Below are 16,545 nucleotides of genomic sequence, written 5' to 3'. Positions count from 1 at the left end.
ACTCAACTATCAGATTGTTACAATAATTCAGCACTGAACTAAGTGTCATTCAATTATTACAGGCCAAGTACAAGTGGCACTATCCCTTGGGTTGAAAAGAGTGAATAATTCATGCTATATCTGGAGGGATTAATGCCCACGAGTGCCAAGAAGACCTCAGGCAGCATCAAAGATCAAGAATCATCAGACACAATACAGAGTATTAGCTGAACTGGGTATAAAGAGAACATCCCCTTTACTGCCATCTTACATTGCATAAATTCATCAGTTGGGGGGCAGATACAGAACCTGTGGTGATTTCACATTTTTATTATAGTAGAGGTGTGGGGAGTCCTAATCTGATGCATACACATGTCATTTTTTTCTGCATACCTTTTATTTAGAATGCATTGTCAAAGGAGTCCATTTGCACAAGTGAAGCCTCATTATGTTTCAGCAAACCAATCTCATAACTAAAACATGAAAGAACTGCAGTGAATTCTGCTCCCATTTACTACATGGAACCTGTACATATGAGGCTCCTGACAAGATTAAGCACTGTGCAAAGGTTTAATTTTGTATTTTAATGGCAGTGTCTCCAACTTGACAGTCAGTGAGAGCCCAAAGGTGAAAAGTTCACTGTTGCTGGCTGGATTTCACATAGTATGTATGCACTTTTTGCCTCAGGGCCCCTGATGGGCAGATCATTTTCTGGCACAGTTAAATGACTACACATAAAAACAACACAAGATACACAACATTAAACCATTAAACATTAAAAACTGAAAAGCACATCCGTGCATGCAATTCAGTTTCAAACATAGTAGCTGCTCATATAAGACATTCAATGAACAGAGTTGTTGGGAACAGGACGATAGGCATAGTAAAAAGTAACTACAAAACAGATGAATAGTAATAATAGATGTGTTTGGAGGATTTGACCTCATGAGGTGAAGCAGGGAGGAGAAAAAGGCCACTCTAAAGAGCAATGTAAATATGCAAAGACTGGAGGGCAATCCTATAAGCAGACATTTATAGTATTTGGAACATTTATATAAACAACAAGGTGCTATTCAAATTAATAAGAGCAAAGACACTTGATTGTGCGGTACCCACCCACCAATACCAACCCTTGTTGTGGTCACACGTATCTACACAAACAAGACACAAACTGAGCATCACCACCTCACATCAGGCCCACAGTACCCTCAGCCTGCAGTGGACTGACCGGACCCTGTATAGAATGGAAAAGGCGGGCGGCAGTGTAGCATAGTGGTTAAGGAGCAGGACTCGTAACCGAAAGGTTGCTGGTTCGATCCCCGCTGGGACACTGCTGCTGTACCCTTGGGCAAGATACTTAACCCACAGTTGCCTCAGTAAATATCAAGCTGTATAAATGGATAACATTGTAAAGAACTGTAACCTATGTAAGTCGCTTTGGATAAAAGCGTCTGCCAAATGAATAAATGTAAATGCAAATGAAAAACATTAAGCAGTGTTAGACTGCAGACAGGAGGAGTGATGCAGAAGAAAAGTCATCATTTTCAAATTTGAACAGGACTAGCAACATTGTTGGAACTTGAAAAATACCTGACATTTTTGAACTCCATTTAGTTGGTTTGCTGTATTGATGGTATCGGTCATGACTCTGCTGCCAGTTTGCCCCACAAGGATATGAGCAAGGTTCTGTAAAAGGTGTATATCTGAGACCCACTGTGCTAATGAGATGAAACCAGAGTATTCAAAAGCAGTCTACTTCCTGGCAAAGTAAGGCTGGTAAAATATTTAATGCTGTTTTATAACAACAAAGCCAAACTTTTGGGGAATGTCACATTAAGAGTACACTCTGAACTTTCTGATGAACTTTATGCGTTGAGATTAAGCTGTCTGTACGATGACAGTTCCTCGTACTTCCAACACAGGGAGAGCACCGACAGAGGGATTAATAAAGACAGTGCAGTGTCTCAAACAGGTCATTTCTGTGGATCTATTATTACATAAAGTTATAGGCACAGTATAGATTCCACATTAACTGCAGTCCATACTTTAATCATAAAAACTTTGCATAAAACAATTGCAAATGATGTGTTGCATCGAAATAGTTGGTCTGTTACAGTTGGACCTGAAGGCATGTGATTGGAAGATTGACTGTACGGATTGTGAGCACTCAATAATCATTCCTGTTGTAATCGCGGTGAACACTGTTGGGTTGATTAACAGCTGAGAGGGGATCTACACAAGGATGATTCTCATCAGTTATAATGTTAGCACCTTTCGTTTTAAAGCTGAAGATAATACCACGTTCTTGACCTGTAGTAGTACCATTTGGCCTCTATTTTATTATCTCTGCTGTACAAGTGTGCTCTACAAGTGATGTATGTGTCTCCTTGTTGGTAATACATATATACAGTGTGTGTGTGTGTATGTGTGTGTATGTGTGTGTTTGTATGTATGTTTGTGTATAAATATGTGTATAAATAGGAAATAAATATTTCAATATTTTTATACTTCAATTTAATATACATCAGCCTGCAAGGTGAAAGCTGCTGTGCTGAGTGCTCCACATGAAATCACATTCATAGAAGTTCATACTTTTTTCCTTTCTTGTCATAATCCAGTACGAATACCGCAACCTGAAGTCTAAAACCTTGCGCCCTTAGCAACTCATCAACTGACCAACCACGAATCCACACCCCTCCGCATTCCTTCAGCTCTCCGAGGAGCAAAGCTATGCCTGCAAGATACCATCAGAGCAGTGTTCAGGGCAGATTAGCTCCCCCAGCCACTCAGCATTGATTGCAAACTCAGCAAAGAGGAAGAGAGGGAGAGCAGGTCTGATTGACCTAATCAGGCCCAATCGCCTTGCCTGATATAAGGAAGAAGGGGTCTAAAAGAGAAAGGGGCTGTCTGGGCAGATAAGTTTTATCTCCTCTGAGAATCCAAACCAGTCCGGCGTATTCATTTCCCACATTCCCCCCTCAATATCCATTCCACAGTTTGAAAAAAAAGAAAAACTGAAAAGGTTTAAGACCTCCGTGTTGAGTTATCATTGAACTTTTATGCCTTTAATCTCCATCACCGATACAGAAGGAATTTAGCCCTCTGATACCATGAGGACCCCCGGTTTCGTTCCCATTGGTCCAGCGGCGTTGAAAAACAGATTCAGAGAATATGAGTGGGAAAGAACGAAAAACACCAAGGGGCCAAGTTCTTTCTTGCAGCTTTCCATCTTTGCAGTCTTTCCCAGAGCAGTACATGAGGTTCTGTTTAAACAGGCATCTCCGATTCACTAAACCCATTTCCAGGTTCTAATGGTGGTGCCTGCCTCTCACCAGAGCTGATTTGCGGAATTGATTTATCATTTGATATTGATACTGGCTTCCACAATTTCTCCATGTTTCTCTCTGGTGATTTACAGTGAGATAATGGTGTGAAACCTTCAATGTATCAAAAATGTGCCTAAGGTCCACTTAGCCCAATCAGCTAGGGCAGATGATACTTATGGCCACCTGAAAACACCACTCAGGCACTTACAACTCCTTTCTCTGTAAACACCAACTACAAAGCAAATGTGTTTGGCAAGAGTTTGCTCATTGCTGGTGAAAATGGAAATGAAAACATGCAGCCTGAATATCCAGCTGTTTTAAATACATACACATTGAGTATCATAATGATGCAACAAGTGGTAATCAAGTGGCAACATCTGGTAAAGGGAGATTCATTCTATATATGCATAAAAATAAAACAGATTAAATCACTTAAACAAAAGACTGAGAATACTTCACAGTTATTTATGAAAAACCAGAAGAAGACTTTTGTGGGCAATCACAAATATAATATATAAAACATATAACCATAGCTAACTATGGAAACTGTTCATAAATATCTTGCTTGTTAGCTAATTATCAACATGATCAATCATTACACCATTCTAACACACTGTTACTTTTGTATTCAACTGGCTGTATGAAGTGACAAGTTAGCGAAACAGTTAACCTTGCTTTCCAGTCACACAACTCTGACTTTATTTACATGGAAGACCACCTTGACTTTCCAGTATAGATCACCACCTTGCCTTGAAGCTAAACCTTCAGTGGTCTGCAACTCTGCAAGTGAACTCTGAACCCCTGCTCTCATTGCACAACTGTACCAACTTATCAACAACATTGTAACCAGTTGAGCTAAAGGCAATTTGTCCCTAGCTCCTCTGGCAATGAAACTGTCTGAGTCTCAGAGATTCACCTCAACATCACAGCTGATAATGCTCTGCAGGCTGTGAGGCTACCAGTTTAACAAAGGACTCACACAAGCCACACTTTCAGCTCTGCTACATTCACCTACCTTTGGCATGCTCCTTCTCCACAGCAGCAAAGCCGAGCTTTAGTCATTTATCCAGGTCATGGCACCATAGTAATGAACATGAAAGAGGTCCACAACTTTGCAAGTGAGCTCCAAACCTGTTCTAATCATACAACTAACTCAAGTCATGAAGTTCATACCAATTCATAAATTTTCTGCTAGCTCCACAGGTAACAAAGCTAGCTAACTACATCTCTGCTACACATGCACAAAAAATGTTACCAGTAATATTTTGGTAATTAATTTATAATTATGGTACTTTTGTTTGTTTGTGTCTTTCACTGTTGTATCAACCACTCATGCTTTGAGTGCATGTAAATCTTGACTTGTCACTGATAAAAAAGAATATATTTTAGTCTTCAAAATGGTCTAATTTCAGGTCTGTTGGAAAGGCATTTTAATTTGTAGTACTAGACAGATTTCCTTAACAAGAAAAGTTCACTTATAACTGCAAAGTCATTATCTGTACAGGACACATTGCGTGTACACATTTATGCTTATCAAAGTACATATATTTTTCTTTTTTAATAAATTGGATTTCCTTCCCTTTCAACCTCACTGCTTGATAACCTTTAGAACAATTCCCTGTGGTTTCAAGCTAATTAAAGGTGCTGCAGCAATTAAGCTGAAACCAGTGTTCAGTACAACAGCTTTTGTCTCTAACACTATCACAACGTGCTTGAAATAGTTCATAATTTTGAAGTTTTGTCAGTAAACAAAAAAAAAATGTTGTAAGAAAGTGTCCACTCTCTGGGTTAAATGTTTTCATGATTTAGACAGATAGATGACATATAATCCCTTTCAGTAATAAACATGCCTCTGCCCAAAGGGTTGTTACATCTCATGGGTGTTTTGGTACTGTTTTTCTCTCTCTTTCTGTGTGTGTGTGAGAATCCTTCCAGTATCTGTTACTATTCGAGTATCAATTATTTCACTGTTGAATTGTTTTTTTTTTTTTTTTTTTGTTACTTCCTTGACCATAGACAGAGACGTGACAGATGATTTGGATTCATCTATTTTATGTTTTCATTCAAAAAAAAATCTTATGAATGGAAAACAAAACTCTAAAACATTACACCTTTATATTCCATTTGTCATTATATTTGACTGACATAATTTCAAGTGTTGTGAATACTATGCTCGAGGTATTTTGATGATTATCAAATGCATCGTACCTTTAGATATGCCAGCCAATTATAAATTTATCTGTTGTGGTGAATCCAATAAGATCTCCTGTCAAAACCATTGTATGGATTGCAATGAAATCTTTGCCAGTCTTAAGCAAACATCAACTATTACCAGGTAATGTCAGGTAAGGCTGGAAGAAATATCTGTCTAGATCCTTTAAATTGAGTTAAAACTCGTAATTAACTAAAAGAATCATGTCTCAAAAAATACCTCAGAATCCATGCACTGTATATTGTATAATTGCACAGTTATCATGATGCGTTTCACTGCCCAACATGAGGATCATGTGAAATGATTCATAATAATGCATATACTACCCAAACAAGGCCATTACCACAACTACAGAACCAAATCAGGGTGGTTGTGGATATGATTTTCTTCACGCTGCATCAAATTATTGTCACCATAGAGGCAGATTAAAAAAAAGAAAGAGGGAAAAAAAGACAAAGAAAGAGAGCATCAGACAGAACAGCTTTGTCAGTCCTGAAAACTCTGAACAGTCCACAGATCAACTTCATCCTGTGACGGCACATTAGGTTTTTCAGTAAGGCCCAATGTTCCAATATCCATCCTGCCGCTGAGCAGATGACTCCCGCGAAGAATACCAAATTACTGGCACGGAAGCAGTTAAAAGAAAAAGCCCACTTAAAAGCAAGAAATACAGCTTTAGCCCCTGAGACAATAATTGTATTTCTTCTCTCACCGTAAATACCCAGGTACGTAAAATCGATGCAAGAGGACCCAATAACAATCCATCTCAGGTTCTCTGCCTGAGTGCTAGCTCTCCACCCTCCCTCTGGCTCTTATTATTGCAGAGCAGTGTGAGAAATCCACACTACAGCGGCGCTTACCAAATCAATGTAGCATTTATTTGTTGCATTTAAGTGATTTCACTCAGCCAAAACAGAAGCACACCGAAAATGCACAGCCCTCTATTTGGATTCGGTAAGAATCAATAAAGATGGCCCAACCGTCTGATTTCCTTTCATCAGAAGAGAGGTAGGGTCCCACAAGGACTCCTCTTGTCTGTTTACGTAAACATGACATGACATCATACAGGTATTATGGGTATTACAGGTAAGCGCTACAGATTAAAACATGGGGCACCAAAGCAACTGACATATTCTGCTTTGTTTCTAATAAAGTACAACCTTTTGGGAGCAACAATGATTTGTTCCAAAGTTCCAAGCGTTTCAGAAGTTTTTTCCCCATACTCATCATTCCTCTAAATCCTACTGTGAAACCTTTCAGATAGGTTTTCAACGTTACATTCAACCTGAAAACTATTTCCATTCTATGCGGATACACATTTATAGCCAGCGATCCTCTGGGACCAGACATTTAGTGTTCGCTGGCAACACAGAGCGCAACTGAGGCCAGTGAAGGTAACGTTAGAGGACAACTGCCCGGAGTATAAATAAATAACAACTTTCTATTCTCTTAAAGCTCCCTATTAAAATTTAAAATGTGCTTTCTGCAAGAGTTGAAGCTCACATTTTTGGAAGGTAATCTGCAGGCTAGATAGCCCCTTTATGAATATTTGTTTTCTGCGAGGTGAGCTGATACTACTTAGGGTCTGCTCTGAAGGGGAAGACAGGACACTGTCTGGAAGTGAGGAAGGCATGGTGAAAAATGTGACCATGGATGCCAGACACCTACAATCTGGAAAAAAAAAGTAGATGAGAGTGTTAGCATGGAGCTATATTGTTTTGCTCTGGAAAATCCCTGTTAGGAGAAGAGTTCTGTCAACTCATTGACGGAAACTTACAGCCTGAGCTGCAGTGTCCCTGACCACCTGCCATTGCATTGCAAAGACTCACCTGTGTAGGCAACACTTGCACTTTCCAGGTCTCCACCGTACTGGATGATTTTTCTACTTGCAGACTTTGATCTTCGATCTTTGTAGGCACAATGCCCTCTGTAGTTTCCCGCACCCATTCTGCAGCCTCCAGCATCTGTTCAAGCATCCTTAAAGATACACTCTGAAAAACAAATGCATATTTAATAAAAATCATTTTGGATTCGCCAACTGGACATTAATTAGACAGCCAATGGTTAAAACCAGACTAAGATGCTAAGGCTCAACACAAAAACGAGCAATCCTCTGAGAAGGAACCACTGGAAGGTGTTGACTCCTTCACTCACCCGGGCAGCATTACTAGCAAGCAACAGCAAGTGCCTAGCAAGTGCCTAATTATTGGGGAAAAAAGTATATGTTGTAGAGTAGGAAGATTCAACAGCTGACCTTGAGTGCTAAGTTATACAAGCACTCTCATGAGTTGCTTTGAATTCAAGACTAAGAATTAAACATATAGCTGACAAAATAAATGTTAGCAAAATGCTTCATATACTAAATTTTGTGAGTCCTCTTTCTTCCTCTCTCATGCCCTCCCTGCATCCTTCTCTCTCATACACTCTCGCTCTCCCGCTATCTCTCATCTCCTGATGAAGTGTTTAGGCATTTATGTGTCCAATACTCCATAATACCTTTGGTGATCTGGAAAGCAAAGAACAGCATCCTTGGCATAGCTGAGAAGCCATTGAGCTCAGTTAATGGACCACTTTGAATGCTAGTGCACTTTGTCATGTGTCTATATTGATTATGCATTAGAAGCAATTGGAATTATTACAATGGATGCATCGCAAGCTAATGAATACTTGGGTAGAGTTCTCACTTCAACTTCAGTCCAGTCAGAAGCAAACACACCCAGATGCCTTTCTTATTGACTTACCTAATGTGACAATATTGTAATTAATAGACAAAGATCAATGGCTTCCACTTTTCATTTGAGATCAATGACAGCATCCAATTTTATTCAGTGTACTGTAACATGCTCTCTTTATTTTGGTTTCTATTGCTAGGCAGCCTTTTGGTTCTGCAGGGGGTTTTTTTTGCCTGTGTTTCGCGCTCCCATATCAAACTGGATAAAACTTGACATGATTATCATATGTACTATACAAATTGGTGTAAAAATTTGATGTGTGAAATATGCTTCCTGGTATGGTCTGGTGGTCATGTTGCATACATTGAACATACACAAAACAGGCAATTTTCTCTTGTATTTGTACAGCCTTCAGATGTTATGTATGCATTCATATTTTGACATCCATTTGATATATCAATTCAAATATGTTTCATCATATGCTGCAGCAGCCATACTGCACTGAGTGAATGTAGGCAGATTTGTGTGAAAGCCAGTTTCAGTGATCAGTGCCTTAGATAATCCCCTTATGTTGCAAGTAGGTGACACACAAATCCATGCCTAAAAAACACATTCTTTGATATAACTATTACATGAAACACTTCTAGCCCACACATTTAGGCTTGAGAACCTATGACGATGTTTGCAACCTCCAGTCTCTCATTTTCATGTTTCGGTTTGAAATTCAGACATGAAACCGAAAGTCTACAGACAAGATTGATAGACAATGTACACCTTTGCTCAGGCAGTGAACATTCTTCAGATGCATAACCACAAACATTTCGTAACCCTAAATCTAAAAGCAAATTTTAGACAACCGGTGTCTAATACATTACTTTATGAGTATCTGTGCATGTGCGTGCGGCTGGGGTGATTGCGTGTATGCGCTGGCCTGCTCAGGTGCAGCCGAGCTGCTGTGCGTGTGCGCGTTTGTGCCTCAGGTCGATGCCACAGTAGCGTGAGGGTCTCCTCCTCTGTGAATTGAGCGGACAACGCGACGCTCAGCAGTGGTCAGGGCTACAGTCCAGAGATGTCTTCCGCTGTGTGACCTGCCTGCATCTGCCACACCGGGCACACGTCAGCTCCGCGCAATCTAGCCATCCATCATCCCGCTGCCCCACACCACACCGGCCTCGGCGGCGCTGGATGTTTGTCCCCAAAACAGGAGCAGGGGGAGAGGGATGGACTGATTTAACCCTCCCTCATCCTCAAAAAAAAAAAAAAAAAGGAATAAAACACCCTGAGTATTGAACCCTGTAGGAGTCATGCATCAAGGCCCTACAGCTCACTGAGTAGTCTGGTGGTATCCTTGAGAACCCCGCTGACACTCGTTCCTCCTCCATGAATTAGCTGCTGACACGACCTTGGCCAGCTGAGCAACACATCACCGGTGGCAAATCAGGTGCGAGCGCTCCGAGGAGCCGCAGAACATGCAGAGCAGACCGAGGAAGGACAGAGGGCCTATTCCCCAAACCCTGTGCAGTGAGACGCCGGCCCTATTACCTTAGAGTAGAAAGACAAGAAAATCAAAAAATCCGTTCAAAATCGCCAGCCGGCATGACCAGTACGGTTTGTTCAGGGCCCTGCTGAAAAATAACAAATACCAAAGAGGAATGATGACCCTTAAATGAATCTGTTTGCTGCAGAAAATAATTCACAAAACTAAAAAAAAAAAAAGTATACATTTGAAGCTGTCAGTGAGCTTGATTATTACGGCTACCTCAAGATATTTGATGATACGTTTAGTCAGAATCAATCCTTTTCAAAATATGTTATGGTACAACTTAAATTTAAGATGGTGGCATTCATCTTGTGCCTTTAGTGTGTGAAGAATAAGAAGAAAACTCATTTAGACAGTGGAAATAAATTGCAGTAGAATACCACATTTACAAGATATATTGATGAAAAATGTACTTACACATGACTAAACACAAACATAAGACAATGGATATTAAGATCACTGTAAGCTATGCTCCTCCTGTATATATACCAACCTTAGTGTGTGAATAATTCCTCTACAGCACTATGATGAGAGATGTGGGATTTTTGAGTTTTAGTTGATCATTTCCTCATGAAATATATTCAGGCAGCATGTACAGTGGGCATGTTCAATATTATATAAAGCAAGACGGCTTTAATTAAATCCTTTCTAGAACTGGCTGTCTACATTTATAAGATTTGTCTTGAAAGTGACTCTTGGAAAGCTGAGAGATGGACAACAGCGAGCATCTTGTTAACACTGCAAATTATTATTCCTACATATATATCCATGTAATAGTGAAGTATACACACTTCTGCACAAATAAGTAAGCACTCTTCTATCTGCCCGACGTTCGGTTAAAGTACAGTCTGCGGAGTATATCATAGGTCTTCCCTATGCATTTTGCATTCCTGTTGTTAATATTCCTTTTTCCAACTCCACAAGATTTTAGTGGTGAGATGCACTATCATGAGAAGTAAGATACAAAGCAGGATGTTCCAATATACATTGCTGGACTCTTCCCCGCCTTTAGTCTATTACAGATGTTTTCATTGTAACTGCATATTCAGAGCAAAGCCGTTCTACCTCATCTTTGGATACATATATTTTCATACCATTAATGCTTACTGTTCTCACTGAAAACAAAGAAAATTTGTATTTTAAAAAACTCATTTGGGCAGTGTAAATCAGTTGCAGAAAAATACATTTATAAGATACATTGATGAAAAAATGTACTTACACGTGACTAAACATGAACATAAGACAATGAATATTGAGATCACAAGCTCTGTTGCTCCTGTGTATATATACCAGTCTTCTACACTGTAGAGAAGCTGGCTGCCACTTCTCTCATAAATGAGCCAAAAACAAAAGGTTAAAAACCAATAATTCATATTAAACCCAAACAGACAACAAAACCAGCTTATGAAAGCCCACAACAGGGACAAAGTGAGCCTCCCTCCTCCTATGCAGCCACACCTGTATTGAGTCTGGCCTCAATCAGGAAGGTGTGACTCATTATCCAATAGGCTGGTCCTCATACAAAGTAACACAGCTGCACACAATCAATTAACAATCAGAATTTGGATACTAAGGGATAGGTGGTGAAGGCTCTTCTTCACATACACACTTGCCCAAGCTTAATCATAAAAAGACAAATATATATCCGCCTCCAATGTAATTAAAGACGTGGCGACCCCTTGCAGACAGCAGTGTTATGGCCTGCAATAGGCTTAGACACATGGTAGGCAGAGAGTGAGGTATTCCTTTTTATTGAAGCACAACATCACCACCTGCTGACAGCACTACTCCAGCAATAACAAGGACCTGTGCCTTTTACCCCTCTTTTTTTACATTGGTTTTATTTTATATTGGTTTTTGTTTTATGCTGTCTGATATCCAGAGGCTATAAGATTGGAACAGTACTAAAATTTGCAGGGGACCGCAAACATGTATTTGGTGATACATGCATTTAATATGGGCATAAATAATATCGTGCGCATCCTCTGAGGGAAAAAAGGCGCTGGAACATTTATGTCAGGCTGCAAAGCCAGCCCCAGTGGTAAGAGCACCTAGGTGATGCTGAGAGCTTGTGGCAGTTTTGTCATACCCACGCTTTTAAACCCCTCCAAAACACTATCTTAACACTAAAAATTTGAATTCATATTTAATGTCATATTTTGGTGGGATTGCAAAAGTAGCTTGTTTTTTTGGCTTGTTGGATTTGAGTAGTTAAGGTTACATTCAGATATAAATTTAAAGCTCAGTTGAACATGCAGTAAGTGTTCTTTTTGTTATAATTCGATTGCATTGCACTGTTTGTATCTCGACAAAAATGTTTTTTGACAAACAGGCCAAGTTATTCACATACAAAGACTTGGTCTCCCCATTAAATGTATTGATAGCAAAATGAAGCCAAGTTACAGCAACCAATTTGGCCAGCATTACTTCACTCAAATAAATAAGCTCTATTCCAAATGCTGCCAAATGTTTCCCAATATCTTTTGCGTAACTTGGCCCTGTGTTTTCTCATCATCATCTGAAGAGAATGTAGTCAGGTAGATGTGTCAGATGCCCCAATGTGTAAATGGAAAGCACCTGCCATTAAGACCCCCCTACACTTTCTCTGCCACACAGCATGATATCTATAAATATTTAATTTTTTAGTCAATTTATAACATTCTTCACTTCCTCCTGTTATGTAGCACATTTGGATTTTGTATTAAAAATAAAAGCAATAATATTGCCATTGCAGCAATGGAAATATTTGTGTTCATATTCTATGTATACTATGGTCATACAGTACATAGTAATTTATGGGTACTATGAACAGCAATACCACACATGCTAAGAAAGTGATATAAAATGAGATGTGGAAAACAAGAAGTATTTGGATAGTAAACAGCTGTGGTTCCTGAAGGCCTACTGGATCTTGGTTTTATTCCAGTTTTTGTATTTATTGCATGTATTACAGGTGTATGAAGCATATGCAGCATATGTAACATTTAAAACATGTAGTACACAAATGGAGCATTCATATGTCCTGTTTAAGATTTATTATTCCCTGATGCATTTGCGTACTTGACTTCTATACCACAAAGGTTTAAAGAAAACATTCTCTTCAGATGATAAGATGCAACACAGGACCAAGTAACATGAAAAGATTTAGAGAAACATTTGTTAGCACTGGTTTGCAATAGTGCTTATTTAGTTTGTGTGAGGAAATAGTGCCCAGATGATTGGTTGTTGTGCTGTAAATTGACCTCATTATGATGTCCATACTTTTATTGGCAGACAGTTTTTGTACATATTGGTAGCTCAGCATTTCTGTGCATTGGATTTTTTGTGTTTTGTTTTAGATAAAATAGTTATCTACGATAAAGCAATAACAGCACAGCACACAAACACAGATGCAGTGCAGATAATGGTGAGTGTGCCCTGTGTTCTTTATCAGCTCCACAGCACAAATAAAATGGTGGAAAGCATCTTTTAGACATACTGTGACCGAATCCTGGCGGTCTGTGCAGATGAGAGAAAGGATTTGCGCATGCCATTCAAACAATGCAGATACGAATCATGAAGGCACTGTGTTTTCAAATATATGAGCAATGCTATATCTCAGGCAATATCAATATTTAAAACTTGGCTTTCAAATATGGATATGATGTATTGAAATACACAGCAGTATCAGAAGTGCGTCAATCTCTCATATATCACTGTATAACATGGCGGTGAAATTAGGGTTACATTTCTCGAACTTGCGTATCTGCTGTAGAGTTGACATAAAACAGCAAACACTACCTCTTTGTGCCATACCTGGGATAATAGAGGTTGGTTGGGGGTCATGGCAGTGGCGGTCTGTGCATCAGGCATACCAACATCTCAAGCGTATTCAGCCCACAGAAAGCTGTGGCCCTGGGAGCCATCCAGACTGGCCCATAGCTTCATTACCTGTAGTTAGGCTGCTTTGTGTGTAGGCAGTCAGTCATATTTTACCACCACTGTACTGTATGCCTTGTCAATATCAGCCAGACTCACTGTAGGCGTCAGTAACCTGTGGCTTCCTGAAAGCTTCTATTGAGTTAATCATCTAGCAGAATCTGAACTGGGTGAACTTCATGTTTTTCACATCATGAAAAGGCCATACATTTGTTTCTTTTAACATGTGCAGAAAGTGTCAACAGAGTCACAGTACTCTACAATTTAAAAGGTTAGTCAAAGATGTGCACTACAATAAAAAAAACCACAGTATAAGGGAGATACTCAAGCCTACTACATACCAGTTTACCTTTAACTTTAATTTAAGCCAAGGGTTTTTGTTATTATTTACACACCAATTTTGGTAATTCCAGAAATCCACAAACTCACTGTTGCAAAAGTAACTGAAACGGAATTTACGCTTTAAATTCCACATTAACAATTAAGGACAAACTGTGAGGCAGGAGATTTTGGAAAGCCCCCTTAACTAGTCATCCAATGTCATCCTGCCGACCAGTGATCTCTCAGAATGCGCAAACCAGGCCAAGCCTACCAAGCCTAACAGTGATGAGCTGTGCCGCCAGACGTTCCCGGGTACAACACACCGTGATTTACAGTCTCAATAACTCTAATCATCCTTCCCACTCTCACTGTGTCTGTAAAGCAAGCGGCAATGAAAGCCGTTATAATCTGCCTAGCTGTAATGCCTGCCCATAAAAATCACTTAAGCTGGCGAAACCCCAATGCCCTCCCAACCTCCTGCCTCCGCCTTCCCTGCTAACCTGTTGTAAAGAGCTGTTAACTCTGGCAGGATGACATCACTATGGTCTCAAAGCCTTTCCTGAGGCCTAGCTTTAATCCCCTCCTGCAGTGTTTGTTCAGTCTTTTTTTCTTGTCGGTCCAAGCTATTCGGAAGCAAATTTGCCAGCATGACCACGGCATCATCACAACAGTCTCCTGTCATACAATGAGCTGTCGGCTCCGCTGGCGGTATGTGTGTTTCTCATATCCCGGCACCATATGACCATCAATAACACAGCCAATCTGCATGTGTTTCTGGGCACTCTCCACAGCAAGGGAACCTGTCTAACAGTTGACATTTGGAGTTGATAAAAGTGGACATCATCCATTTGGAATGCTTCTGCTACCATCTGAATAGTCTGCCACCGGTAGAAGGTCTTCAAACGCTGAATTAATTGGAAGTTTGCGGAATTTAACACAGAAGCTAGCACCTTTCTACATACACTTCATCCAATAAATCATGCCTTTTTTGAACATTCCCAACAATTCTGCATGATGTGAAGGTAATTGTATGGGTCAATTTTGCAGTAAAAATCCACTTCAGATTCTAATCTACTTCGATTCCCTCTGGGCAATACTATTGACACACATAATTGATTCCATTTTTGCTTTCAATGGCAATTCTGCAACTGACAATCCAATGCTGCACTTTCGGTCAATCAATTCAATCCACCCACAACATGGGTGAAGGCAAAGGAGAGACAGGAGTGTTTGCCTCTTTTATACAGAGGCAGGAACAGAGCTACAACTGAGAGTTTATAGCAGATAACTCCAGAAAAGTCCTCTTTTATTCTAAAACATGATGTCTCCCCTGAGTCAAATGCACCTGCTGGAAGTTCAGACCAGACTTGAAACCCAATCTCAGGCCTTTTCTTTATTGACTCTCAAGGGCTCATTTAAATTCTAGGAGAGTAAGACAGCAATATAACAAGAACTGAGGGTACAAATCACCACCAATTTTCTAGTGCTAATGACAAGCTATGCCAAGAGTTAGCTGGTGCCCCCTAACTGTTCCTGATCTTTTCAAGTCTTTGAAATGCTGCCATGAATGGAGAATTAAAAGTGGAAAAGGAAATCAATTATTCTGAATGGCTTTATTCCTTCTTTTAAAAAGCTGACGGGTGGTCACCGTGCATATCCACAGTTATTGTTCACTCTTACCTCTTTTAAATACTTGTTTTTATCTAGAAAAAAACAATGCAATTTCAAACCACTAACACCCATGCATAAACAAGGGGTTAATCTGCAGTATACTGATTAAAAACAGTTTTATGATGGCTCATTTTACTATAGACAACTAAATAGAAATATAAGGATCTATGACTGAGAAGAGGGTTATTAAAGATACTGTAATAACAAGACTGGGCTTTTTAGATCAATTGGCTATCCGGACTTTTAGCTGTATCAAACTATATTAAACAAGCATCTTGAATTTTGTTTTTCTGCAGTTTTTTTTCTCTGTAGTTAAATGTGACCTTCATGCCAGAGTTATGTAATCAAAAGACTATTTTCTGTCATCTACAATGTTTAATCTTCAGTCTTTCACATATGGCCTTGAATATAATTCCAATCCATTGCAATTCTATTAGTGTATTTTACGGGAGGAGCCTAAACTAACTGAAAATTCCCACTTCTTTTAGGAAAATACCTGTAGTTTCTGATCATCAAAGGAACCTTCTTATTTTCCATGTCCCCTGCATGCTACCTATTACAATTTCATTACAAAAAAAACCCTAAAAGAATTAAGACACAGAACCTGTAATTCTACCAGTGCTATCAGCTTGTTAATGTGTCCATGCAGGATGATTATATGCAGAAAATGTTAAGGGCACTTGAGTGTGGGATGTATAAGAGATCATACAAGTTCACTCAGTAGAGATAGACCTCAATTCATCTGTTTCAATTTGCCAACAAACAGAATATCCAAGCCCAGAGGGTGCAGGCATAGATGTTTCGCTTTGAAGAAAGGGTGGTAATATCAATGAGAGAACCTTCAAAAGGGAGGACATTTGGATATATACGGTATATACTAAATGTCACACCTGATAGTTGGAGAAT

The sequence above is a fragment of the Megalops cyprinoides genome, chromosome 6, assembly GCF_013368585.1.
Source record: "Megalops cyprinoides isolate fMegCyp1 chromosome 6, fMegCyp1.pri, whole genome shotgun sequence".
Taxonomy (NCBI): Eukaryota; Metazoa; Chordata; class Actinopteri; order Elopiformes; family Megalopidae; genus Megalops; species Megalops cyprinoides.
This window is presented reverse-complemented; position numbering follows the sequence as displayed.